Source organism: Sus scrofa, chromosome 15 (assembly GCF_000003025.6).
Source record: "Sus scrofa isolate TJ Tabasco breed Duroc chromosome 15, Sscrofa11.1, whole genome shotgun sequence".
NCBI lineage: Eukaryota > Metazoa > Chordata > Mammalia > Artiodactyla > Suidae > Sus > Sus scrofa.
Genome location: NC_010457.5, coordinates 116,887,596 through 116,913,555, shown reverse-complemented (window position 1 = coordinate 116,913,555; position 25,960 = coordinate 116,887,596). Strand labels below are relative to the sequence as shown.

General features: G+C 39.8%; 1 protein-coding gene across 1 annotated transcript in view; it reads right to left on the bottom strand.

The window, feature by feature from the left end:
* The window catches only part of VWC2L (von Willebrand factor C domain containing protein 2 like), a 152,373-nt gene that overhangs the window by 3,438 nt on the left and 122,975 nt on the right, over positions 1-25,960 (bottom strand). The gene's annotated exons all lie outside the window — the stretch shown is intronic.

Sequence of the window (25,960 nt, the reverse complement as noted above, 5' to 3'; positions counted from 1 at the left end):
TTAAGAATGACCCAAAGGGTTGGCTTTTGAAAGTCAGCAGGAATTTCATTTTACTTTCTAGATTCAGGAAAGCTTTACTGAAAATGTCACTTGCTCGTTATATATAAACATTTTTAATATTCACCATTCTCAGTTTTTTACTTCTTCTCTTTTTCCTACTTCCCTTTTGTTTTCTCTTTTTGTTTGTTTGTTTTCTCTAAACCCTCCCAATGCAGAAATGCTAGTATTCAATATTAGTGATCTTCTTTCTCAAATTCAAATGAGATGAAAATTGTTTCCCAAGATGCAGTGGGTTACAGTGGGGTGGTGCAATTTGCTGTTTCTTTGAAACAATTTGGTGTGAGTCTCTGAGGTATGTATATGGATAAAGAGAGGAAGACATGTTCCCTAACTTCAAAGTAACATGGCCACAAGCATCTATATCTGTACCTTACTTTCACTTTCTTACCACTGAGTAAGAATTTATGGGGGTACGTTTACCAATAAATAAATAAAATCAGGGGCAATTTGTAGTTCACTTCATAATTGGAATCTTACCTTTATAAAAGTGGTAATTATTACATTATAATGTCTATTTCTCAATGCATAACTATTTAGTATGTCATGGCTCTAATCCCCATTATTTGAGAGCTCCTGGAGCTCAGTTGTGCATGTTCTTACCAATGGCATTGGTGCACCTATGCCTTTCTTTCACTTTGGTGCACAGACACCAGGGGCATGTGCTTGGGCATGAAGAGCCAGGAGAGTAGGAGGGATATAATGGGTCCATGCTGATAAATAGCTTAGCAAACTGCTTTTGCCCAGGAGGGTGCTTCTTGTTAAGATCTGTGGCCAAGATAAGCTCTTGGCCATCTTAATTGCTAATTATATAAGGATCACTTTCTCAATTCCATAAGTCTAAGGGTTTAAGTCACTGTTCAATACACTGAACTATCTTTGGGACTACAACACCTCCCTGGGAAAATTCCACACCAAATCATGAATTTGTTCTGCTATCAGAACCAAAGGGGTCTTTAGAGAACTTGGCAAGGAGACTTTCAGAATATAGATGGTTCTCCCATGGCTGCTGTTGGCAGACCTCTCCCAGCTCTGTTAATTCTTGGCTGGAAAGGTGCTGACCAGAGCTACACTAGCTTCAGAAATTGAACTAGATGAACACTACCCATTAACTACCTACCTATTTTCCCAGAGCCAGCCCAGAGGAGGCAGTGGTTTCTGCCTCGCCTCTTCCCCATATATAACCAACTCTTTTCACCCTAATTGTTCACTTTTAACAGATTTTTTTTTCTAAACAATGGTTCTAAAGCAAAAAAGTCCCTGAAACTAGTAGCATACAATGTAGAAAGAGTTCCCCAGCTTCTTGAGAGGTTCGGAAATGTCAGTAGAATCTTAACTCTGTTGTGTGTTTATGTGTATGTTTTTATGTGTGTAGAGGCACACTACTGACTCCCAGGGGGTAGGTTCATCTCAGTGGAACAACAAGAGAAAAAGGCAGGCAGGGATCTTGGTAAAAAGAGATTTCTGGGAGTTCCTGTTGTAGCTCAGTGGATTATGAACCCAACTATTATCCATGAGGATTTGGGTTCAATCCCTGGCCTCACTTAGTGGGTTAAGGATCTGGGTTTGCCATGAGTTGCAGTGTAGGCTGCAGAGGTGGCTCAGATCTGGCATTCCTATGGCTGTAGTGTAGGCTGGTGGCTACAGATATGCTGTGGGTAAGGCCCTAAAAAGGACAAAAAAAAAAAAAAAAAAAAAAAAGGAGAGAGAGAGACTTCTGATAAGTCATTGTGCTTACCTTAAAGAGAGATTTTACTGGACCTTTGGTTTTCTTATCTGGCCCTTTTGGCATATATTGGTATCATACAATGGTCAGCATGTATTTGATCAAGCTCTATAACATCATTTCTTAAGAGTTGGGAATGTAAATTGGTACAACCGCTATGGAAAACAGTATGTGGAGATATCTCAGAAAATTAAATATAGAACTGCCATATGACCTAGAAATCCCACTCCTGTGCATATACCTGAACAAAACTTTCCTTGAAAAAGATACGTGCACCCCTATGTTCACTGCAGCACTGTTCACAATAGCCAAGACATGGAAACAACTTGACAGACAAATGGATTAAGGAGATGTGGTATATATACACAGTGGAATACTACTCAGCCATAAAAAGAACAAAATAATGCCATTTGCAGTAACATGGATGGAACTAGAGACTCTCTTACTAAGTAAAGTAAGTCTGAAAGAGAAAGACAAATACCACAGGATATCACTAATATCTGGAATCTAATACATGGCACAAACGAGACTTTCTCTGACTTGGAGAACAGACCTATGGTTGCCAAGGGGGAAGGGAATGGAGTGGGATGGGCTGGGAGTTTGGGGTTAGTAGATGCAAACTATTGCATTTGGAGGGGATAAGCAATGAGATCTTGCTGTGTAGCACAGGAAACTATATCTAATCATTTGTGATGAAGCATGATGGAGGATAATGTGAGAAAAAGAATCTATATTTATATATGACTGGGTCACTTTACTGTACAGCAGAAATTGACAGAACAATGTAAATCAACTATAATAGAAAATAAAAGCCTGAAAAAAAAAAAAAAGAGTTGTTTTGCACTCCTGCACTCAGCTCAGGAAATATTCATTTACGTTGATTGACAAAATGCATAGAAAAATCCTTAGCACCTTGCCAGGATTGACCAAAGTCTCTGCCTGTAAGTAATATAGTAACCTCTGGACAGTCTACTTGGCAGCCAGAGGTATTTTACCGAATCAAAAACTCCTGCTTAATTTCATTAACAGTGATTTTATTAGCACCCGTTTGAGAACTTCAGGTGTAAATAAGCAAGCCTCAAGTTTGCTGCTAATAGCCTTATCTGATTAAAAGTAGTTTAGATAATTGTCAAGGAAAATCATTGACACTATTTGAAATTACTGTGGTCTTGGCCCTTTCTCCTTGATATTGGTGACAATAAATTCTAATTTGCTTTGAGTATGTAGGTGTCCTACATGAATTCTTTTTGGAGGAAATCTATGCTATTGTCTACTTTATTCCTTTAGTTGGGAGCTGCTTTCCTTTTGTCTTGGTTTATGTGAAAGAATAAGTTGCTTAGAACAGTGAACTCAGTGTGGCAAAAGCAACAAATTTTAATGCCAAAGACTTGGACAGAGTCCAGAGGGGGGCAGTGAAAATGATTACACTGAAGCCTGGCAAATAGGACCTCTGAGAAAAGGTTAAAGGGATTGGAATTATTTAATCTAGAGAGAAGACGAGGTATAACTCAGTAATTCTCAGGGAATGAAAGCTTATTATGTGAAGAATGGTGACCAACTGTTCTCTCTCCCTTCTGACACCTAAAGTAAAAGGAAATGGAGATGTATCGACTCTCAAGGGATTGGAAACACACCTACACACATAAATTACTCAGAGAGTTGAGAATTGAGTGTGGCATTTGCCAATAGTATGGTGAGGTCTTCTTTCTCAGAGATCTTTAAGAACATAAGAGGTCTCACCTGACAGGTAGATGGATATTGTCAGCTCCTTGAAAACAGGAACTGAATATTTGTTATTTCCTATGGGCCAGCCCCACTACTGTGTCTTGAAAATATTACATACTCAGTATATGTTTCTTAACTGAATGAAATAGTATGAACTAGCTAGTTATATACTGGAGGCAAAATTATTTTATGAAGCTATAGATCCGGCCTTACATGTATTAGGCCTAGCTCTAGGAATATAGATATATTTGTTAATTACTGGAAATTCATAGTGATAATTTCTTGATCACTTCATGCCGGGAATTTAACTCATTTAATCTTCCCAAAGGACCATATAAGATGTACATTCCTATCCTGAGGATACTGAGCCTCAAAAATAAGAAATAACTTGCCTCAGATCGCATATCCAGGGAACTCAAGTCTGACTTTTAGGAAAAGAGGCAGAGCCCAAGTGTGTATTTCTAGGTTCCTTTGTCCAAATCCAGAACTTTTGATCCAAATTTAGAAGCCCAGTTGGCTTTAGTATTGAGAATGCATATTGAGGTAAGAAATTTGATGGCTAAAAAGAAGTGAGACCGTTTTTCTATAGGTCTTTATCAGATATGCTAGTTTTATACTGTGTACCCATATGGTCTCCAGAAAACATAATTGATCTAAAAACTAAATGAAATTCCTCAGGGAGAGGATACATGGGAACTGAGGCTTTGGCTTTCCTTTGGGTAGCAGTGGAGTTCCCACTGGTACTGCAAGTAGATAGACTAAGAAGCAGAGTACTTCTCGAAGACCTCAGACTACTGACTACTGGTTCAAGCTGTGGTTCCATGATTGGCAAGCACCCTGTAACCCAAATGTAGATGGGAGCCCATATGGTCCAGTCTCAGAAAAGATTCATAGCTTTGAAAATGCAATAAAATTGGAAATGTAATTCAAATCTTTACTGGGAGTTGGAACACATGGAAAATACAGGCTAGGAATTCTCATATGTAACAAAATTTCCATGAAACACATAATTTTCTCTGTTATTCTGTATTTCTCTAGGCACCTATTTTTGCCCACCTAAAAAATAAAAACTGGTTTGCAATTTTTAAACAATAGATATTTTTCATAAGAAATCTCATAAGGAAGACCAATATAAGAAATACTTAAAAGCCAAACATTTCTGGTGAGGTGGCCATGGGGAGCCTCAAGCTCAATCATTTCAGCAGGATTTTTCCCCAACCTCCTACCTCAACCTTGCAGAAGTAACCCACGAGGCATCTGTGTAGAATACCTAGTGATCAGAGAAAAAGCATTTGGAATAATCTCCTCCAGCTTCAGTAATCGAAGAAACCAGAAAAAATTACAAGCGATTCTGTCATATTTGTGGTTGTAAGAACTGAGCCAATTTGCTGAGCCATTGAAGTTCTCTTTCTTGGTGAGTCCTGAAATTTCCCTCATAAGGAGTGCATCGAAACTACATGGAAAAGAAAATCTGTAGCTACTTGGATTATACTTCCTACAGATTCATGTTTACCTGCAATCTTAAATATTATATAAGTTGTGTGAAGGAACAAATTTGTAACCTGAAATCAATGCTCTGAAGGTGACAATCACAAAGCTGTGGAAGGTCGTAACAGAGAACTTGACCAATGGGTTTGTGAAAAGATTTGAGTTGTGTGTGTGTGTGTGTGCACTCACATGCACGTGTGTGTGTGTGTGTGTGTCTGTGCAGGGAGAGGAGGAAGGTGAAAAGCCAGTGGGGTTAGAATGATGAAGGTACTGAAAAGTGGCTAGGAAAACAGTGATGTTCTGGAGCTAGAGGCTCACACTAGCTTGCAAGAGCCAGTTGTTAAATATTCAGGAATTTTATAACCTCGTTGACATTATTTTGGTGCTTGAAATTGACATATGAGATGTATTTATGCCACTAAAATCAGCACATGCTACAAATCAGGATTTTAATTGCCCCTTCCCCCTGCTGAGAGCCAAAGGATATAATCATTTATATCACTAGAGTTAGGACCCAGGATTCAGGGCCTTATTGGTCATGTTAAAAGGTGTTGTTTCTCACTCTAAAAACAATGGGATGCCACTGAAGTATTTAGGTAGGTGTCTGCATGCACACAGCATCTGTGTATATACATGAACATGTATAATCATCATGTAAAGACTAATTCCATAAACTGCACCAGTCTCACTATACGTCTTGTCCATAATGCATCCCTCATGGGACTACACATGATATATCTTGATGGATAGACTTTGAGATTGCAGACAACAAGTGGAACCCTCACAGGGCCTGGTATACTGTGTGATGGCAAAAGCACACTGCTTTCTCTTTTGCTCTGAGGCATTAAATATATCTGCTGAAATGCTGGAGTAATATTAAATTAGCGCCAGCAATTAACACATTGGTTTGAATTAATGGATCAGATTATTCCTTATAGAAAGTAAGGTCCTAAGGGAAAAGGCACCAGGAAATGAGCAATTTGATCCGGGGAAAGAAGGAAAAGGGCTGGAGCCGGGTGGGAAGGTAATTTCTAAGAGGATGGTTTAGTTGGAGTCTCTTAGAGATGAAGATCATGTTTAATCTGATGGAGATACTGGGCTGTTTGAGGACTTGAGGGAATCCTATCAGCCAAGAAACAAACCTATCCTGGAGAATTTAAGCATAAAAAAGGCACTAATTAAAGGAAGTTGTATTTAGAGAATATCCAGAATAGCCAAAAGAACCATGCTTGGAGGTAATACAATCAGGAGCAAGGGCCAAAATCATGCCTCAGATCTGACTCAGTGAAGGCACACTCTGGGTGTAGGTACAGCAGCCAGGCTCCATCAATATTACCAACCCAGGACTCTGGATGCTGTTGTGGGGGATCATGGGCACAGCTGGCTTTCTGACAAGTCCTGCCAAGATGGAGATTGTGTAGTCCCTCTTGAAATCACTAGCTGTCAGTGGAAAGTGTGCAGTGAGTGAACCTGGATACAGAGCCTAGTCAAGTTCCTGCACTCTAGCTGCAAGGGAGGCTCGAACGTGGGTACCTAGCATTTATGGCTTCTCTAGGGAAAGAGAGGCTTTCTTCATATGTAGAAGATTCCTCTGTCATAGGAATGAGGCATTTGTTCATTTCTGATGCTAAGACAGGTAGGGGGAGTGATCAGTGAGGGCAGATTTCATTGGCTTCAAATTTTTTTTTTTTTTTCCCTGGGACTACCTGCCAGTATGCTTGTCTAGTAATCACATAACAAAATAAATATTCATTCAGGACAAGACTGCTCTAAGCATGAGATACAGCTATTAAGAAGACAGAGTTTCTGTCTTTGGGGAGTTGACATTCTACTGGAATAAATCGGACAAAAAGCAGAAAAAACAACAGGGCATTTCCGGTCATTCTCTGCCATGAAGAAAATAAACAAGACATCATAGTTGAAGGCCTAGACTCAGAGATGGAACATTCTTTAGAGTTTATAGAATATGTTTATATATGCATTCTTATTTCATATTCACCATAACACTGTAAGGTGTTACTATGAATCTCACACATGTGAGGAAAGTAAAGTTTAGAGAGATAAAAGGACCTGATAAAAGGTGACTAAACAATTGGAGAGCTTAAATTTCAACCTTCCTCTTCTGACTTCTTTTCTTGAGGAGAGTCTTTTTATTTATTCTTTTCTCTTCTCTTTCCTATTCATTTTTATTTTATTTTATTTTTTCTCTTTTCTGCTATACCCACAACATATGGAAGTTCCTTGAGCCAGGGACTGAATCCGAGCTGGAGGGATTGAATCTGAGCTGGAGCTTCGACTTATGCCACAGCTGCAGTAAAGCCAGATCCTTAACCCACTGTGCCGCAGCGAAAGTCCAGGGAGGGTCTTTCTTTTATCTACTCCAGTGTCAGGCAGAATCGTGTTCTCTCCTCTTCCAGATTCTCCAGGTTTCTCTTGTAGATGCTCTTGTGAGAACCAGATCCAGGTGGCAGCACTGAATTCAGTGAACCTTTTTGGAGTTCTCTTTAAGAATTTTCATGCACGACCTTATTTCTTCCTCACATGTGCTGCAATTTTCTCTGTTGTACAGGTGAGACAAGGAGACATAGGCATGTCAAGTGACTTTCTCAAAGTCTCACAGCTAGTGAGTGATTGAGCTGGGACCCAGAGCCACTTTTCTGTGCTCTGTCCCAGAAGTCAATCTTCCTGTGAGTTGGAACTACTTTTCATTTTAATACCACCCAGCTGGATTTGAGGGAAAAGACTAGGATGTTTAAACTCCTGTTTAAGTGCGTGTAGGGGGTAGGGGCATGTGTTCACACGATGGTAAAGGGGTTATTGGAAAGGGGGAGGTCTGGCTATAAAATCCCTGTGGGGTAGGCAACGGAGTCCCTGCAGGAGTATTATTTAGCATCTTCTCCTTTAGTGCAGAGCAGGGATTGCTCTCCAGAGGCGGACATGGCTGAGAAAGCAGTGTGGCTCTAGCGACCTTCTCAGAAGGCCGCCAGGCTTGTGCTGAGATCTCTCAGCAGGAGATGCCTTGTTCTTGTTGCTTGTTGACCTGAATCTCCTTTACAGCCAAGCCTCTTCCTTCTCAGCTGCTTGGAAAGCCAGGCTGCTGGTCGTGACCATTTTATAGATGTTTCCAGATTATAAATCAGTATGGCGTCCCTGAAAATCCTCCTTCTGACAACTTCATATTGCTTAATAGTCCTTTTTTGCGTATTGCAATTTCTGGCCTTGATTTGAAAATTTATTACTGATGCTCGGTGTCTTTTAGAAATTGGCTGTAAACGATCTTCCTGCTGCATAAATGAGGCAGATTCCTATTGTGTAAGGCCATAAACATCCTATATTTATTTGGCAGGGCATCTCAATCATTGTTTCAGCAAATAGTAGGCTTCTAGGCAGCAGTCTGGGGTTGAATTGGATTGGATTATGTTCGTCCTTTTAACTGATTTTAATTCTCTGCATCACGAAGTCTGATAGATGCTATTATTGTGCAATGGAAAAGCAAATAGGCTTTCGATCAGGTGAGCCCATTTCCGACTATTAAAATCTTGGAGAAAATGTTTCTAAAAACCATAATTAGAGCTGATTGCCGCTAAAATTGAACTAAGGGACTGAACCCTCCCTAGGAACACATTCCATTGGCCTTTTTAGGCCTGGACAGAGAGCAGTGACAAAACTCCAGGTCCTGGAGGCATCTTCCGGACTAGAGAAGGTGGTGCTGCTCTCTACCTGCTTTTAGTCCCTCATTCCTACAGTACTTTCCAACCATTTGATTAAACCCGAGAATAAAAAGCTTCCGCAGATTAAGGTGGCAAGATTCAAGAAGGATTGTTTTCTCAGAAGCTGCCCTAGAGGTGCCTGTTAATCATTTTACTTGAAAATTCAATATTGCCAAACTCCCACACAAATTTCAGTGTGAGGGCTCCAGAGAGTTTTCTGGCCCTTAAGTATGTAAGATTTATAGCCTGGTGCATCAATTAAGCAAAATGCAAAGACCAGAGCAGAGGGAGGAAGGATGAGGTCAGGCTACACAATAGAGGTGAAGGTTGGCTACTCCTTTTCTAATTTCAGGCAAATCAGCAGCTGTGAGACTCTGTGTTCGCCTGTCCTATACATCTAGTCTCACCTTCACAAGGGTGTGTGTTGTCAGAAAATGGCTTGGTTTGCTGTTGTATCAAACACTACCTGCTTAATTTTTGCTTCAAATGATGAAATTGACTCAGCTCAATTTCCAACCTGATGCCAGATGACCCCCACCCTTGTTAGAACTTTCAGGGATTTTCAAACCACTTTCATAGTTCTTTTGAGCACTCCTAAAGGTAGGAAGAGCTGGTATTACTCTACCCACCTTATAGCTCGGGGCCCTGAGGTTCAAATAGAGGACATGAGTTGGTTCTCTATGTACTTATTTCCCAGGTGATGTGCTTTATTTTCAGGTGAGCATATAGGACTCTGGAGTCGTAGTGTCCACATTTCTGTCCTTCTGCCATTTATTGGAGTTATGATCTCAATGTCCTCAGCCATAAAGTGGGAATAATATTGAAATAATAGAATATTTACCTGAAGGAGATTCTGAAGAAGGAAATGAATCAACATAGGTATTTAGACCAGTGCCTATCATGAACTAACAATAAATGTTAGCTGTTGGTATTTATTATTCTGATTATTATTAAGTTATGACCTATGCTACTTGGGGGTAAGCTATAGATTCTAGGACCTTTGATTCCTGGTCTAATTTTTCTTTTTTTAATTTTAAAATGTCAGTGAGGAAATTAATCTTGTTAATGTCATTTAATATTTTTTTGCAAAGTGAGTAGAGAAACAACAGTAAAAAATCATTCTTCTGTGGATTTCCCCCATCCTTGTTTACCATTTACCAGGAAGCCAGATGGGTGAAGAGAACACCTGAGTAGCGAGAATATGATTGGGGAGAGTTAAGGGGAGATAAATTAGACTGAACCAGTTGTTGACTGTGGAAGAATTCATTAGGGAGTTGATTAAAAATGATTTGCTTGGACTGCTAATAACAACTGGCTTAACTTGTTGGAAAGAAAGAGCCCAGATGTGGTGGGAGAACATCTAAGATAAAGGCTAACAAAGAGATTGCAAGCTAATTTAAAGAGTAAGCAATGATAGCTAGCAGTCGATTGATTGCTCTATCCAGAGTTTTTTTTTTTTTCTCCTTTACAGCAGTTTTCATAGTGCTTGAAAAAACACACACACACAGAAAAAGTATAATGTGTAATGCCCATCAATAACAGAAATATTAAATGAACCATGGTGCCCCACTCCTTAGACTCTTCTCCATTCATTGAAAAGAATGAATTATAACATCAAGCTGATTTGCAGAGATTTTCATGAGTTATTATTGAATAGGAAAGGAATTATGCAGAGGAGTGGGTATAATGTCCTATTTTAATAAAACAAATATAAACAAACAAGCTTCTCTGTTTATATTTGTATAGGATTATATGAGGGTGGAGGAAAAATAAAGAAGCATTAATACGAAGTTGTTAATGTGGATTATCTTGCTGGCAGAAGGAATTGCTAATGGGGGAGGAGATGGGGATAGGACAAAGTGGCAGGAGAAAAATCAGTGCATCGTGATATGTTGGTATTTGGTTCTGTGTTTAAAATAGAGAATTCTTAAACTGGCAGGCATTTTAAAATCATTGTCCACATGTAATACTGCAATTATTTAACATCTGTTATGACATTGATAATGTGTCTGACATTCAGACATATCCGTGTTCTTTTTTTTTTTTTTTTTTTTTGTCTTTTTAAGGCTGCACCTGCGGCATATGGAGGTTCCCAGGCTAGGGGTTGAATTGGAGCTGTAGCCACTGGCCTATACCACAGCCACACCAAGGTGGGACACAAGCCATGTCTGTGACCTCCACCACAGCTCACTGCAGTGCTGGTGAGCTTAACCCACTGAGCGGGGCCAGGTATTGAACCTGCATCCTCATGGATCCTAGTCAGATTTGTTTCCACTGCACCACGAAGGGAACTCCCAGACACATCTTAGAACTAAGAAAGTGTAGTGAATGTCAGCGAAATGGGCAGACCAAGCAGAACCCTCAATGCCCCCATTTCCTTGAATCTAAAGGTCAGTGGCCACACTGTCCATCATAGAAGCCACTAACTTTGTGTGCCTTTGGAGTACTTTAGATGCAGCTCGTCCAAAATGAGATGCACTATAAGTGTCAAAAACAGACACAGAATGCATAAGTTTCTTGAATTCTTTGTAATATCTTGATATATCTTAGAATATATGAGAATAAGAGTAAAATCACTCATTACTAATTTTTATATCAAGTACATGTTGGGTGACAATATTTTGAACATACTGGGTTAAATAAAACATTATTAAAATGTCATCTTTTTTCTAATGTGGCTTTTTTAGAAAATTTCATTTTAGAAAATTAACTTAATTTGAAACTAAGTTTAGAGAATTTAGAAATCAGTGTGTGGCTCATATGATATTTCTATTGGACAGCGCTAGCCTCAAGGAATTACCAACGGATGAATAGGTGTTAGGAGTGGCCGAGAGAAAACTAATTTGTATATTATTTGGTAAGAAGGAGGGCTAGGTGTCCTAGGAAAAGGACTAACTTTAAGACAGGGGCTCTCAAAGCATGGGCCCTCAAGCAACAGCATCAGAATCACTGGGAACATGTTTGAAAGGCAAATTCCAAACCCTACCAGACATCTACGGATCATAATTTCTGGGTATGGCACCCAGTGATCTGTGTTTCTGTATTTTAATAAAGATTCCAGGCAATTCTGATGCAGATTAAAATTTGAGAACCAGTGCTTTAGGATAAGGCAGAGTTGGTATAAAAACCGTAGAAGATAGCATAGTTAGTCTGAATTTTAGAAGATACCTCAAAATAGACTAAGTTTTCCACACCACAATGAATTCAGTCTGCTACATAGGCTTTTAGCAATGGGTCATTCTTGAGGAGAAATTGTGAGTGAGGAAATGGTGGTTAAATGGTTCAATTACTTTCAAGTTTCAGCATCAGACTCTGAGCTGTCATTACTGTGTTTCTTTGATAAGTGTAATTTTTACCCACATGATGGCTTTGAGAATCAAAGAGTCATATGTGAAGCTTGACATTTGAAACCATTAGGATGCTTTAATGACCTCACTTTCCAAAAACAAGTTTGTTATCACTGGAAAGAAAATAATATATATTTTTCTTTGGGATAGAAACAGGTTAGAAGAGATACTATTCAGTTTTATCTAAATTTCATATAAAAGATATAATTTCTTGAAGCAACAAACTTTCTACCTCTGACAGTGAATTTAGTATCATCTTTAAAGCTGCCGACTTCATTTATGAAAAAATTGCAAAACTATTTCATTTCCTTAAAATGCTTGAGTGAATACACTAGAATGGAAATTATATCCTCACTGAGGGAAAGGGGTGTGGGACGTGGGGTAAGCTTATCAATGAAATGCTATCAACACACACACTATTTGCACATTGTTTCATAATGGGGATGAAAAAGAAAACTTTCCATTTTCATTTTCTGTGTTTAAAAGGTGATATGCAGGTTATATCCTTAGGAGATCATATGGCCAAAAATGCCCTACTGATATTTGCATGATTTTCGTGGTAATGAATTATTAGACATGCCCTTGGTAAATTAAGTAACAAAGTGACATTTTCTTTAATGTTCATCCAACAATGCCTGTAGACAGCTAATAACTATGACACAGAAATGATGAGAAAATTAGTAATAATAAATAGTCCACAAACTGTATACCGAGTCTAATCTATAAATAAAACCTTGACTAGGCAAACATATTTCCTTTCCATATGGATGTGGCAAAAGTAGGTATCGAACATAAATAACAAAGGGATAAAATTTCTAAAAAAACAGTAAACATGCTAAGGTTATTTAATTTAGTCTGGAAGTCAGAGAAGGGCACCTTGAAGAAGTGATAGGTGATAATGGGAGGGAGGCATCAAAGTAGCTATAGGTGAGCATCTTCCAAGTGCAATAAAAACTTGGCATCTAGGGGAGCATTTCAGGTACTACAGAGCAGGGAGCCAGTGGAAGGTGGATCAAAGATAAAAGCAGAGACATAAGTAGGAGCTAGTTTCTAATATTTTTGAAGAACTACATGTGGGGGTTTGGAGTGCATCTAAAGGGCAGTTGAAACTATGACATCATCAGATTTACTTTTTAAGTACATTATGCTGGCTTCAGTGTAAATAATGAGCTGGAGCAGAGGTGAGGGCCCTGCTGCAGGAAGTAGACCAGTGTAATCAATTCTTGCATCAGTCCAGGCAAAGCTAATCATGGGCTAGACCAGGCGGTGGCCATGGGAACGGAGAGAAGTGAGTGAATGTGAGATATAGTTAGGAGGTTGAATCAACATGAGTTGGTGGTAAAGTGGAATAAGATAGAAGATGTTCCTCAGGTTCCTGAATTAAGCAAAGATAAGTGATGAAAGAGTGGGATTTGGGGGAAAGGGAAGGCAGCTAGTGTTAGAAACATTGAGCTTATGAACCCACAAGTCACCTAGGTGGAGATGAATAGTGGGACAGAATTGACTGGGCTGGGCACAGCGAGTTGGGTGTCCCTGGCAAGCCAGTAGTAACTGAAGCCAGGGGGTGCATGAGGGGTTCTTGGAGCATTTAGTGTAGGGCAAGAGGAAAGAGGACCTGGGACAGAAGATGGGAGAGTTGGGGCCAAATAAGGTGGTTAACAAGAAGTCTCCAAAGGTGGTGGTGGTGGGGGGTGGGTGGTGGTGGTGGGGATTAGCTGTACATGGTGTCAAAAGAGCAAAGGAAAGGAAATATTTCTGGTGGGGGCAGTGAAAACAGAGTTGAATGCAGCTGAGACAGTAAATGGGATTAGGGCTGGGGTAAGTTTATTGTTGACTCCCAGGAGTGCTTTCTGTGGAGTAGTGAAGGCAAAAGCCAGAGGGTTGAAGGATAAATAGTGTTCAGGGAATGTAGACATAAAGAAAACCCAGTTGTAGCCTGAGTTGAGAGAAGATATTTAAAATCAGAGGGAGGCGTTCCCGTTGTGGCTCAGTGGTTAATGAATCCGACTAGGAACCATGAGGTTGCAGGTTCGATCCCTGGCCTTGCTCAGTGGGTTAAGGATCCTGCGTTGCCGTGAGCTATAGTGTAGGTTGCAGATGCATAGCTCAGATCCCATGTTGCTGTGGCTCTGGTGTAGGCCAGTGGCTGTGGCTCTGGTGTAGGCCAGTGGCTACAGCTCTGATTGGACCCCTAGCCTGGGAACCTCCATATGCAGTGAGAGCAGCCCAAGAAATGGTAAAAAAAAAAAAAAAAAAAAAAAAAAAGAAAAAACAATCAGAGAGAGAGAGGGAAATAAACACGTTTGAGATCTGGTAAGAGAATCACAGCAGGGAGAGAATAATTAAATGTAAAGTGGTGGTGGGGGTAGGGCTGGGAGGATAATTGATAGAACAGAGTCCCTGAGAAAACAAAAGGGTATGGGCTTCTGTGTTCTTAGGTGGGAGACAGGGAACCTCTTCCATTGTAATAGGCAATAGGAGGATAAGGGAGTTTTTCTCTGGAATGTAAGAGGGACATGAAGATGGGAAAAGGAGAGTGTTGAGGTGGTTGTTTAGGAAAATGAAAAGGGTAACAGCCTGGGGAAGCAAAATCATTGAACAGGGTGAGGGTCCAGATGAGGATGCTGACTACAACTTGCAGTGTTTCCCATTTAATGGCTCCTGTGATCCTACCCCCGGAGTTCCCCAATAGCGTGGAAGAGTGCCCCAGGCTGACAGTCATCATTGGATAGCCATGTCACTGGGGCAAGTCACTTACTCTCCGTTTCCTCATCTGTGAACTGGGACCAATAAGAGTACACATCCTATAGGATTGTTGGAATTATTAAATGAGTTAAGACACATAAAGTACTGGGAATAGTTAGGAGATGGTGTACACGCTATAGTAAGTGTTAGCTGTACTCCGCTGTGGGGTTTTGTCAGGCATGAGATGATGGAAGCAATGGTATGGGAAGTATTGACAAGAGAGTGGTTGAAACTGTAGGCTGAAGAGTTCAGCTGCAGAACAAGGGAAGTGAAGCCACAGATTTTAGAAATCACTTGACTATTCTGTACTTACTGGAAGTCCTTCTGGCCTAAGATTGCAGTATGCTAGTTTTGCTGAGCGAATTATAATGTTACTGAAAAATGAATAATAGTACCTGAGCTCTGTTATTCCAGCTCCCATTCTGATTACTCAAAGAATTGACAGTAGAAAGATGTTGTTTTGAGAATTTAAGCTTGAAGCAGATCCTGTGTGCGATACTTGATGTTCTGAATTTTTGTGAAATGGGAAAGTTCTTTAAAAAAGAAAAAAAAATGTAATGAGTGAAATGGGAAAGTTCTTTAAAAAAGAAAAAAATGTAATAAGTCATATTAAGGGAATCTCAAGTTAAGGCAATTTTGTTTAAAGGCTGTAAATTTGCCGACAGTTTGTTTTTTTCCTTGAGGTCTGCAGTGCAATTTAAGCCAGAAAAAACAATTGGCCCAAGCTTGAATTTCTGCAGAATAGACAACCTCCAAAAGTGAAATTTAAAAGGAACTCTATGCATAGCTGGTGGGCTGAGACACTCAGAGATGTTATTTTGTCTGAAGAAGACATTTTGTTCAGTTTTTCAGATTATATATGGGGACCCTGGTCTTTTATCATAAGTGTAAATGGACTTTAGACACCAACATTTATTTACAGGTTGGAAACTGATTAAGGTTTTGTATGGCAAAAATATTACTGACAAGCCTATTGAACTCTCTGAAAACAGGAAAAAAATTTTCTTGCACTAACAAGAAAATAAAGTACAATTATAGACTAGGGCCTGCCCCTCTGCCAATCTAGAAATCTTGATTTTATTTTTTCTTGGGACAAAATTTTTTTTTTCATTTATAGAAGACATTTCCAGGTGGAGTGGGTGGAGAGAAGAGAGATCAGAATGGTCCATCTCAGGTACAAATACTGCCATTTTTGTCTCAAAGATGTCCTGGAATCAGCTTCCATCCCGGGAATTGCCAATGGATAGGTGTCAATTATTAAGGATAGTTTGTTTATTCATTTATTCAAAAGCAGTTATTGAAACCTTCCTATGTGCTAGAGGCCATGAAAACCCCTGAGATACTGTGACAAGAAGGCATCTTCCCTAGGAGTTTCCTTCACAGTTTAGTGATAATGAATCCAACTAGTATCCACAAGGACTCAGGTTTGATCCCTGGCCTCGCTCAGTGGGTTAAGGATCTGGTGTTGCCATGAGCTGTGGTATAGGTTACAGATGTGGTTTGGATCTGGCATTGCTGTGGCTGTGGCTTCGGCTAGCAGCTGCAGCTCCAATTTTACCCCTAGCCTGGGAAGTTCCCTATGCCATGGGTGCGGCCCTGAAAAAATAGAAAAAAAGAAAAAAGAAGACATATTGCCAGGTCTCAATGGGCTTATAGTCTAGCAGAAATGAGGCAAGTACAAAGTTAGAAATAGGATTTTATAGGCAAGTATATGAGGGAACCTACTCAAAACAGAGGAAGAAGAAGACTTCCTCCAAGATATGAAGACAGCGTGGGTCATTGTAGGTGCACAGGAACAATTTTGACAAAGAATCAGGACAATGTTTTTGAGTGTGTTGAGCAGGGAAGTTAGTGGCATAAGCAAAGAAAGACTTTGGAAAAATGTAAAGAATTCTGGAGAGCTGGAGCTTAGGGTCCCAGGAGGAGAACAGGATGCTGAAGCTGGAAGAGAAGGAAGAGCAGTGGTGATGTTTTGAGTAGAATGGAGTTTACTATTATAGCACTGTGGGGACCCTTAAGGATTTTTAATTGATATGGTGGAGTGGTGTAACCATATTTATGCTTTAGCCAGATTGTTCCTGCTTCTGTGTCGGGTGGGGTTGGAATGAACCCAGCTTGGTAGAGAAACAAGAATAGTAATGGCTCCAGGAAAGAAATGGGGAAGGTCCACAATGAACCAGTGGAAATAGGAAGAGAGAAGATGGGATGGACCAGGGTAATATTATAAGGCGTTGAATTGATAGAATGTGGATGTAAGTGATATGGAAAAGAAAGGAAATAAAAAGATGTCCATATTTCTTGCTTATGTCCTGGCTGGCAGGTGGTATCTTTCATAGCAAGAAGAAATATAGGAAAGATGAGCTTATTTATTTATTATTATTTTTTGTCTTTTGTCTTTTTAGGGTTGTACCTGTGGTATATTGAGGTTCCCAGGTGAAGGGTCGAATCGGAGCTGCAGGTGCTGGCCTATGCCACAGCCATAGCAAGTGGGATAAAAGCCTCATCTGCTACCTACACCACAGCTCATGGAAATGCCAGATCCTTAACCCACTGAACAAGGCCAGGGATTGAACTTGCATCCTCATGGATACTAGTCGGGTTCATTAACCACTGAGCTACAACAGGAACTCCAGGAAAGGTAGGTTTAAGTGGAACAGTCCAGTGTTCAGTTCAAGACATATTAAGCTTTAAATTTCTTTAGCTTGTAACATGGAAAACTTAAAGTAGTGGGATCTAAGAGCTGAGATCTCAAGGGAGATATCTGAACTGGAAGCATCAATTAATTTAGAAGCCTTCAGGTTATAGGTGGTGATTAACTACATGAAAGTGGCTTCCTAGGAAGGGAGGGAGTAAATAATAGGAAAATTACCATTAGCAAGAATAGAAACTCCAAGGAACTAACATTTACATCAAGAATAGAGGAATGAAACTCAGAATGGTGTGTAAATGAATGATTATGTAGATGGGAGTAAGACCATATGATAGAAGTTAATGGAGAAGAGGATTTCAACAGGAGTCAAATGCTGCTGGATGCTGAATAAAATACAGGCTGAAAATATCCACTGAATTTCATATCCAGCAGGCCTTGGATAGCCTTGACAAAAGCATTTCCATGTCATCATGGAGCTTAAGCTGGACTGGCATGAGTTTAAAAGTGGACGAAAATATGTAACCTACACATTCAAGAAAGCTTGTTTTGAAAAGAAGGTGACATGTAGGGTTAAATGATGAGAGAAAACTTTCTGGGCTGGAATTTATCAATTCAGTCAACTTCTGAGTTTTGTTGTTGTTGCTGTTGTTTTAACATCAGGAGAGGTGCCTGTCTATATGCTGAGAAGAAAGAGCCCCAGTGAAGGGAAAATTGCAGATTTGGAGAAGAGGAAGTTCTGGGTGTTCCGGCAGAGACAAGTTTATGTGTCCTTAATCAAAGTGCCCTGATCTCAGGGCCAGAGGCAAAGGCATCACCCTGGAGCTTGTTAGAAATGAGTCATGTCAGGCCCTACCCCAGATTTATTTAACCAGAATCTGCCGTTTAGCATAAAAGAAACATTTCCAGAGATATGAAAATAAGGAAGATAGGATAGGAAGATAAGAGCAGATAAGTTTTTTGATATTGGAAAGCAAGGGTGTTATCTTACCTTACTGTGAAGGAATGAAGGGATTTACAGAAAAGTAAGGAGCAGGGCGGGTGGTAAAAGAGAGCAAGCTCCTGGGATTTGAATGGGTGGCATGGAAAGCTTGACTGAAAGAGAAACTCTGAGCTGAGTGTGGTATGCAACTAAACTTGTGTGTGGATATCTCCAACTGCCTGGGGCCGTTATAGGAGGGGCAGACCCTTTGGTTTCTGCAAAAGTGGGAGTCAGCAAGAAAGAGGGTTAATGAACCATGGGTCTATGTTGGAAAGAGAAGTCAATAAAAATCAATAGGAACTGATAGATTGGAAGGAAATGGAGGTTAATCATAGTCGTTAATAGAAGTGAGAACTATTACACTGCCAGCAACATTGGAGCTCTTCCTTCTCACTGAAGAGCCTTTTTGCTTTATGTTTTACAAATAGCACATTGAAAACCTTCTCTATTCTCCTTTCCCTCGTCGCCTATGCCTATTGAACTAGAGTATGAGGCTGCTCTAGGCGCTGAAACTGCCCACTAGATAGCATCCTCATTATGATATGGATGGCAGCTTCTCAGTTCTTTAAATGGAAATCAAGAAGACTTGTGAAATCTGACTGAGGGCTTTGGAAGAGCAGAGTGATGTTTTTGGTATTTTTTTAGAATGTTCTTTCTTATCCTGAATGTCCTTTATTTTCTTTATAACCATGGCAAAATTTATTGTTATAGAATGTTATGACTATTACACTGATTCTTCACTCAAATGTTTGTTATTTTTGAACCTCAAAGCACATTTTCCTCTCTCATGACTCTGTTTAACTATATAGTCGACTCTTGAACTACATAGGTTTGAACTGCCTGGGTCCACTTATAGGTGGATTTTTTTTTCAAGAATGATTACTCTTATATTACACAATCCGTGGTTGTTTGAATCCAGGGAGCTGCCCATTCAGAGGGCCGATCAGGAAAGTTATAGATGAATTTTTCACTGCAGAGTTGACGCCTAACCCCCCACATTGTTCAAAGGTCAACTGTGTGTGTGTGTGTGTGTGTGTATGTGTGTGTATTTTTAACATAGTTCAAAAGTTTCATCTCTTATAAGAGGTGGTAGAATTTTGAATATCATGAGCCATCTGGCTAATTTTTGTTTTTGTTTTAGAGCTAAATTAAAGGGTTCAGAAATAGAGCATGCTAGAGAGAGGGCTGGTGGAAGATGGTGAAAGGCCCTTTGTACTGAAGTTAAGTGTTTGAACTTTAACCTCTAAGATGAAGAGCCACCAAAAAGCAAAGCAGGGATGTGACATGCATGCTCTGGAAGCTCATGTTGTCCAGAGCCTAGAATACTGCACAGAGGAGTTCAAGGTAAGAGGTAGAGATGTGAGTTACAAAACAATTGTGATCATCTGGGTGAGACAAGGGTCTGAAATCAGGCATAACTTTGAATATGGACAGGATAGCATTTACTATTTTGTAGGATTTAATGACCTTGGGGGTAGAGGATGAGACTGGGGAAGAAGCCTGTAGCTCATCTTGTGTTTCTGGATTGGGAGACACAGATAATACCATTCACTGAGATGGGAAGAGAGAAAAACAAGTTCAAGGAAGATGAAGGGGGGGTGGTAGTGATGTGGGGAAGGTGGGACGGATCAATTTTAGAAATTCTACAATATTTTACCTATGGTAAGAAACAGGGGGTTGACTGCATTCGAAGAAAAATGAATATGAGTCTCTTTTGAACTTTAAGGAAGAGCCAAGGTTGAAATGGAAACATGTTATTAAAAAAAAGTTTACATTTATTTCCCCCAAGTGGAACTTATACACCATTCCTACTGCCAAGTCTGTGGTGGGAAAGCAAAACATCTGGTTGAAATTCCACTGACCTTTAGATACACCCGAATTTTCCTATGATGCTCATTTTCATTCCAAATGCTACAGCACAGCCCTAGGGACCGTACTTCCTGGAACATTTGAGCAATAAAGAGAATTTGCGCAGCACTTGCATTTCACATGCAGATTTTCCAGCCAACTTGGTTCTAAACACTGAGTTGGGCATTTGCAAAACATTTGCATATCTGAGTTTTTCTTCTATGCATCAGAAAGTTTGTAGAGTGAGTGTGAAAAAGGTTAGGAAGTCAAATCTCTGACCTAGTCAGTGTTTTTTCTCTGCCTTCTTAGCAGAGGCATCTAGATGAAGCAGTAAAAGGGGCTTTAAGGATGTTATGTTTAGGAATCAAGAAGGAAGATCCAAGAAATACACTCTACACTTTTGCACTGTTCCCAATTTTTGATAACATAAATATATGGCTAGGCCAACTTCTTAATACAGCTTGTTTGCAGGAGCAGAATTTAATGTTCCCATTGCTTCTTTCATCTGTGCTTCTCCGATGCTTTCAAGGGGGGGAATAATGTTCTAAATATGCAGAGCTGCTATTTTTGTGTCCTTTTTACTCTACCACCTGGGATAGGCTGAATATTGGCCTCTTTGAAATGTTCACATCCTAATCCTGAAGCTTGTGAATATGTGACCTTACATGCTCAACCAGTGTTTACAAATGTGATTAAGTTGAGGATTTTGAGTTGGGGAGATTATCATGGATTATCCACATGGGCCCAGTGTAATCACAAGGGTTCTTGAAAGAGGGAAATGGGAGGATCAGAGTCCGTAGTAGGACACATGATAAAGGAAGCAAGAGACTAGAGTGATGAGAGAAAGGTGTCATGAACCAAGTAAAGCCACAGACCTCTAGGTGCTAGGAAATACAAGCAAACAGATTCTCCCCTGCAGCCTCTAGAAGAAATGCAGCTGGGCAGCCTACATCTTAATTTTTTTCTTCTGATCTCCAGAACTGTACAAGAATAAATTTGAGTTGTTTTAAGTTGGTAAGGTTGTTACAGAAGCAATAGGAAATTAAAATATCACCCCTTGAGTCAACTTGTAGATGGTGCTAGAGTAAGAAGGATAAATTTAGACATAAAGTAGAATTTCCCAATGGATTTTAAAAGAATTTCAAATTGTATATTGATTACTACTGCTCTTATTAGTGCTTTTTACAAAGGATCTCTGGAGGGGTAAAAGTTGGATCCACCCTAAATACTGAAGCTCAGAAAAGTTGTTTGCCACCAGCAGGTTATTGTGATAGCCATTTGACAAATTGTCTGTGTGAACAACTTGGCTGGATTTGACTGAAGCATTTATGATCTGTCCTTAACTGTTTCTCGCACACTAAAAAAAAATCAAGGGTTCTTCGAGGCTCTCAGAATGGTACTTTGATCCACAGGATTTGGTTGAATTCACTGCTTAGATCTAAATTTGCAGGCAGCGTTTTAGAGTATTTATATCCTGCAGGGAAAACATGGAAATTTATTTATGAATTTAAGTCCTGGCTTGCCCTGCTAATTTTCAGAAATCAAAAGTACATCATCTCTGCCAATATGCCATTTTAAAAAAAAATTGCCCACCCAGATCCTAGAGAACATTGGCATATATATATTTTGTCTTTTGTTCTTTTAGAGCTGCACCCAAGGAATATGGAGATTCCATATTCGATTAGGCTAGGGGTCTAATCGGAGCTGTTGCTGCTGGCCTACGCCGGAGCCACAGAGACGCCAGATCTGAGCCTCGTCTGTGACCTACACTACAGCTCACGGCAATGCCAGATCCTTAACCCACTGAGCGAGGCCAGGGATTGAACCTGCAACCTCATGGTTCCTAGTCGGATTCCCTTCCACTGTGCCACAACGGGAACTCCTAAATGTTTTAAAAATTTGTGTAAATATTAGGCTTGTAAATTGCATGCCTCGTGTTATTAGGTAGTGATGAAACACCCATAATACAAGGAGAGATGGGGAGTCACGTGACTTAACACAACTAACAAGAGTTCTGAGTAGTACAAGTGACTAATTGCTAGTTACTACTGGCAAAGAGCCTCAGAGAAGAAAACATTCACGAGTGGTATGATTTTCGTAGATTTAATGACAACCCTAGAATTACATTTGGCATTGCCTCCAAATTGAGAAGAAATTGAAGGAAGCAGAATTCACATGACTTGGTGTGGCTCAGTGTGGAGCCTAAGGCAAAGCAAGAAGCTGGGAGGAGAAGTAAGAATTCTCTTGTGCACAGAAGAGGCAAATCTTCATGTACGTGTGGGTTGACTCAACAAGCTCTATGTAGCACCTGCAGTACACCATGCACTGTGCTTTTTCAGGACAAAAAAAATCTCTTCCAGCTATGACTATGGGAGAATGGTCATACTAACCTGAGAATGACTAAGGTCTCTGGAAGGCTGGGGACTTAGAGAACGTGTTTTACTTGTTTGCATCCCATGGAATTTCTGTACTTTGAGGTGTCTGTGACATCGAACACACCCAGGACACTTTTTTTGTGTGTGTGTGTCTTTTTTTTGCTATTTCTTGGGCCGCTCCTGCGGCATATGGAGGTTCCCAGGCTAGGGGTCGAATTGGAGCTGTAGCCACCGGCTACGCCAGAGCCACAGCAACGCGGGATCCGAGCCACGTCTGCAACCTACACCACAGCTCACTGCAACGCCGGATCGTCAACCCACTGAGCAAGGACAGGGACTGAACCCGCAACCTCATGGTTCCTAGTCGGATTTGTTAACCACTGCGCCACGACGGGAACTCCCACCCAGGACACTTTAATGATTGAATCCTGTTACAAGGGAAGAACGCCTGGTCAGATTTTGCTGAGTTTTTTCTACATGGTCTTCAATGAGTACTGCTCAAATGATCTCCTGCTCCCCAGTAACTTTCACATTGAGGCTGGTATTTATCATTAAAAATTTAAAGGTAGCATTTATTTTTAAAGAGAGCCAAGAACACAGATGTTAACAATCACAGACCACTTGGTGAAAAGTCTTTGAGTGTCTCCTACACTGTCAGCCCTAGTAAATTTTACCTTGCCCCAGATTGTATGTGTAAAATATTCCCCAGCCTGCTCTGATCTGTATGCATCTATTTTGTTCTACTCTGGCTTCTAATCATACTTAAGTTCTAGGGTTGATTCAAGGATTTTAGGAGGGTGTACATTCAAATATTCATATACGTATATACCCAAATGTACATATACCCTGAGTTCTGAATGTCTATTGCAGAATCTGCCACAGAAGAGTATTTATTGACCAAGTTCATTTCAGTGCTGGACTTTGAACCCTGCAAAGGCACTCAGCACAGTGTGGAGGAGTAGTTCTATAAATGATGTGTTCATCAGTACTCCTGAAAGGTTTTGCCTTTGGTATTAAAAATAGGGTAGCCTCCTCCTTGAGTTTCCCTCTGTGACTCATGGTTTTGGTGAAGAATCACTTGAACACACCAACTCTACTAATGAAAAGCCTTCTCCCTTGGTCACTCACCTGGTTTGTGACATTCAGTGCTCTTGGTGTTTGCTAAAAATGATGTTCACAAAAACTGGAACTTCAGGGTGGAAGAATGACATTCATTTCAAACATGCAAACATTGTCATATGTCATGACAAGGTTTCTGAATATTGCATGCATTTCTCTGTCATTAAAAATCTGATATTTGCCATCCTTACTTGGCCTGCCCATGAACGCCACACTTCATTTTTATGAAGATAATGATTGCTGTCAATGAGGACAACTGCTGCATAGAAGAGCAGTATTACTCCTACTGTGACCATTTCTGGAATAAAACAGAGCTCTTGCATGCTCCCCACTAGAGCATTATTGAAAAAGGAAGGAAAACAATAGAATTCAGGAGAATCTAGGAGATGCTGAAAGATTCAGCAAACAAGATCTAGGGAGCATTTGATTGAAAGAAAATTAACACAAGGAACATATGGTAATCAAACTGAAGTTTTGTACATCTTAGCAGCTTTGTGCCAAATGCCACAGCAATTCCTTCTCCCTGCTTAGTAAATGGGCCTAACCATGAGAGGAAATGAAAAATTCAATACCCCAAGAAAGCAGAAATTATTAAGGCTTAGCTCAGGAGACTCTTTTAGGGGCAGTTAATTTCCTAGAGCTATGCTACTGTCATTTCTCTCCTGTTTATACAAATTACCTCCATAGTCATCCCCAAGTATGCTTGCTAGTATTTATACTCTGGTGTGGGATTCAAAATCAAATCCAGAAATTAGTGAGTAGAGTTGGAGATGGTGGTGAGAGGAGAGTGGATATAGAAATGCCTCACAGGAAGAGAATATTTTTGGTGAGCATCCCTCAGTTATTTTTGTTAGATCCAGTGTAAAAAATTTGAATCAGCTGATGCTGAATGATTATATGACTTCACAGACTATTTTTCCTGTTGGGGTGTGGGAGTAAGAAAAGTCAGGCATTCCTCACATCATGTAGTGGAGACCAGTGCAATATTATGGTTGTGGGTATGGTCAGAGTCATCAAGGACGTTTAGGGAATTTCCTGATTTCTCTGATACCCCCACCAAGAATTTTTTGTTTAAACCATATTTTCAATTTACCTGAAATTAAAAAAGAAAAAAACTTTAAAAATCGCCAGTGAAGTAAATTTTTTTTTTGCAGGAGTGGTATCAGTGTGGTTAGCTTTCTGCTAGCTCTGAAACGTCGGAAATATCACATTATTTTTAAAAAGATTTTGTGATGTGATGTTTGTTTAGGCTCAGTATTACTGTCACAGATACCTTTTATGTTTTGAGCAGAATTATGTCTTGTTCAAAACACACCCTTTAAAAGGATCATGTGCTAGTATGGTACTTGGTTTAATATAATTTATGTCATTAATCCACATGGCAACAGTCATGGATCATGCTATATTTTCTACAAAAGCTTGGATAGTGCTGTTCTTTAGTGTGTTGGCAGAGATATTACTTTAGGATGAGCAATTAATAACAACAGCTTTCAAAGTGAGAGTGTACACAGATATAACACATGCCAGGGCATCTAAATTACTTAGTAGTTTTCTTTTTTTTCCTATTTAACTAATCTTTACAAAATCCTTGCGCTATAGATAATTGAACTTTCCAGGCAGCCTTTGACTATTTTACTACTTGCTTTTATCCTCTATTTTATAATTCTTCAAAGTTTTACATGCATTTTATACTCATAGCAGCCACCCCATCATTGCTAGAAGAGGCCTTAGTAATGAATTCCTGGAGACTGAGCATTTTATGTCCTGCTATCCAAAGTAAAAAACACTATTTTTAAGTGGACAGAGTATACAAAAAATCAGGATACTTGGGAAATGGCATAGCATAGTGAATTTAGGAGCCTGGGTTCCAATCTCATTTTTGCTGCTTAGTAGCTGCATCCTCTTGACTAAGCTGTAAGTTTTTTCATCTTACATCCTCTAAGCTGTAGCTTTTTTCATCTGTAAAATGGATTAATACTAGTATGGACTTCAATAGAATTGGTATGGAGCATAAAATAATGCCGTAGTTTCCATAGCAGAACCTAAGAGATTAATCCATTAATGTTGTGTAATTTTCTCAGCAAATGCACAAGAAGCATAGTAGTACCCTCCATTAGAGACAAGGAAATTGGAACTCAGGGAAGTTAAAAGACTTCTCCAAGGTCAAGGTTAGATTCCTGCTCCTGTTCAC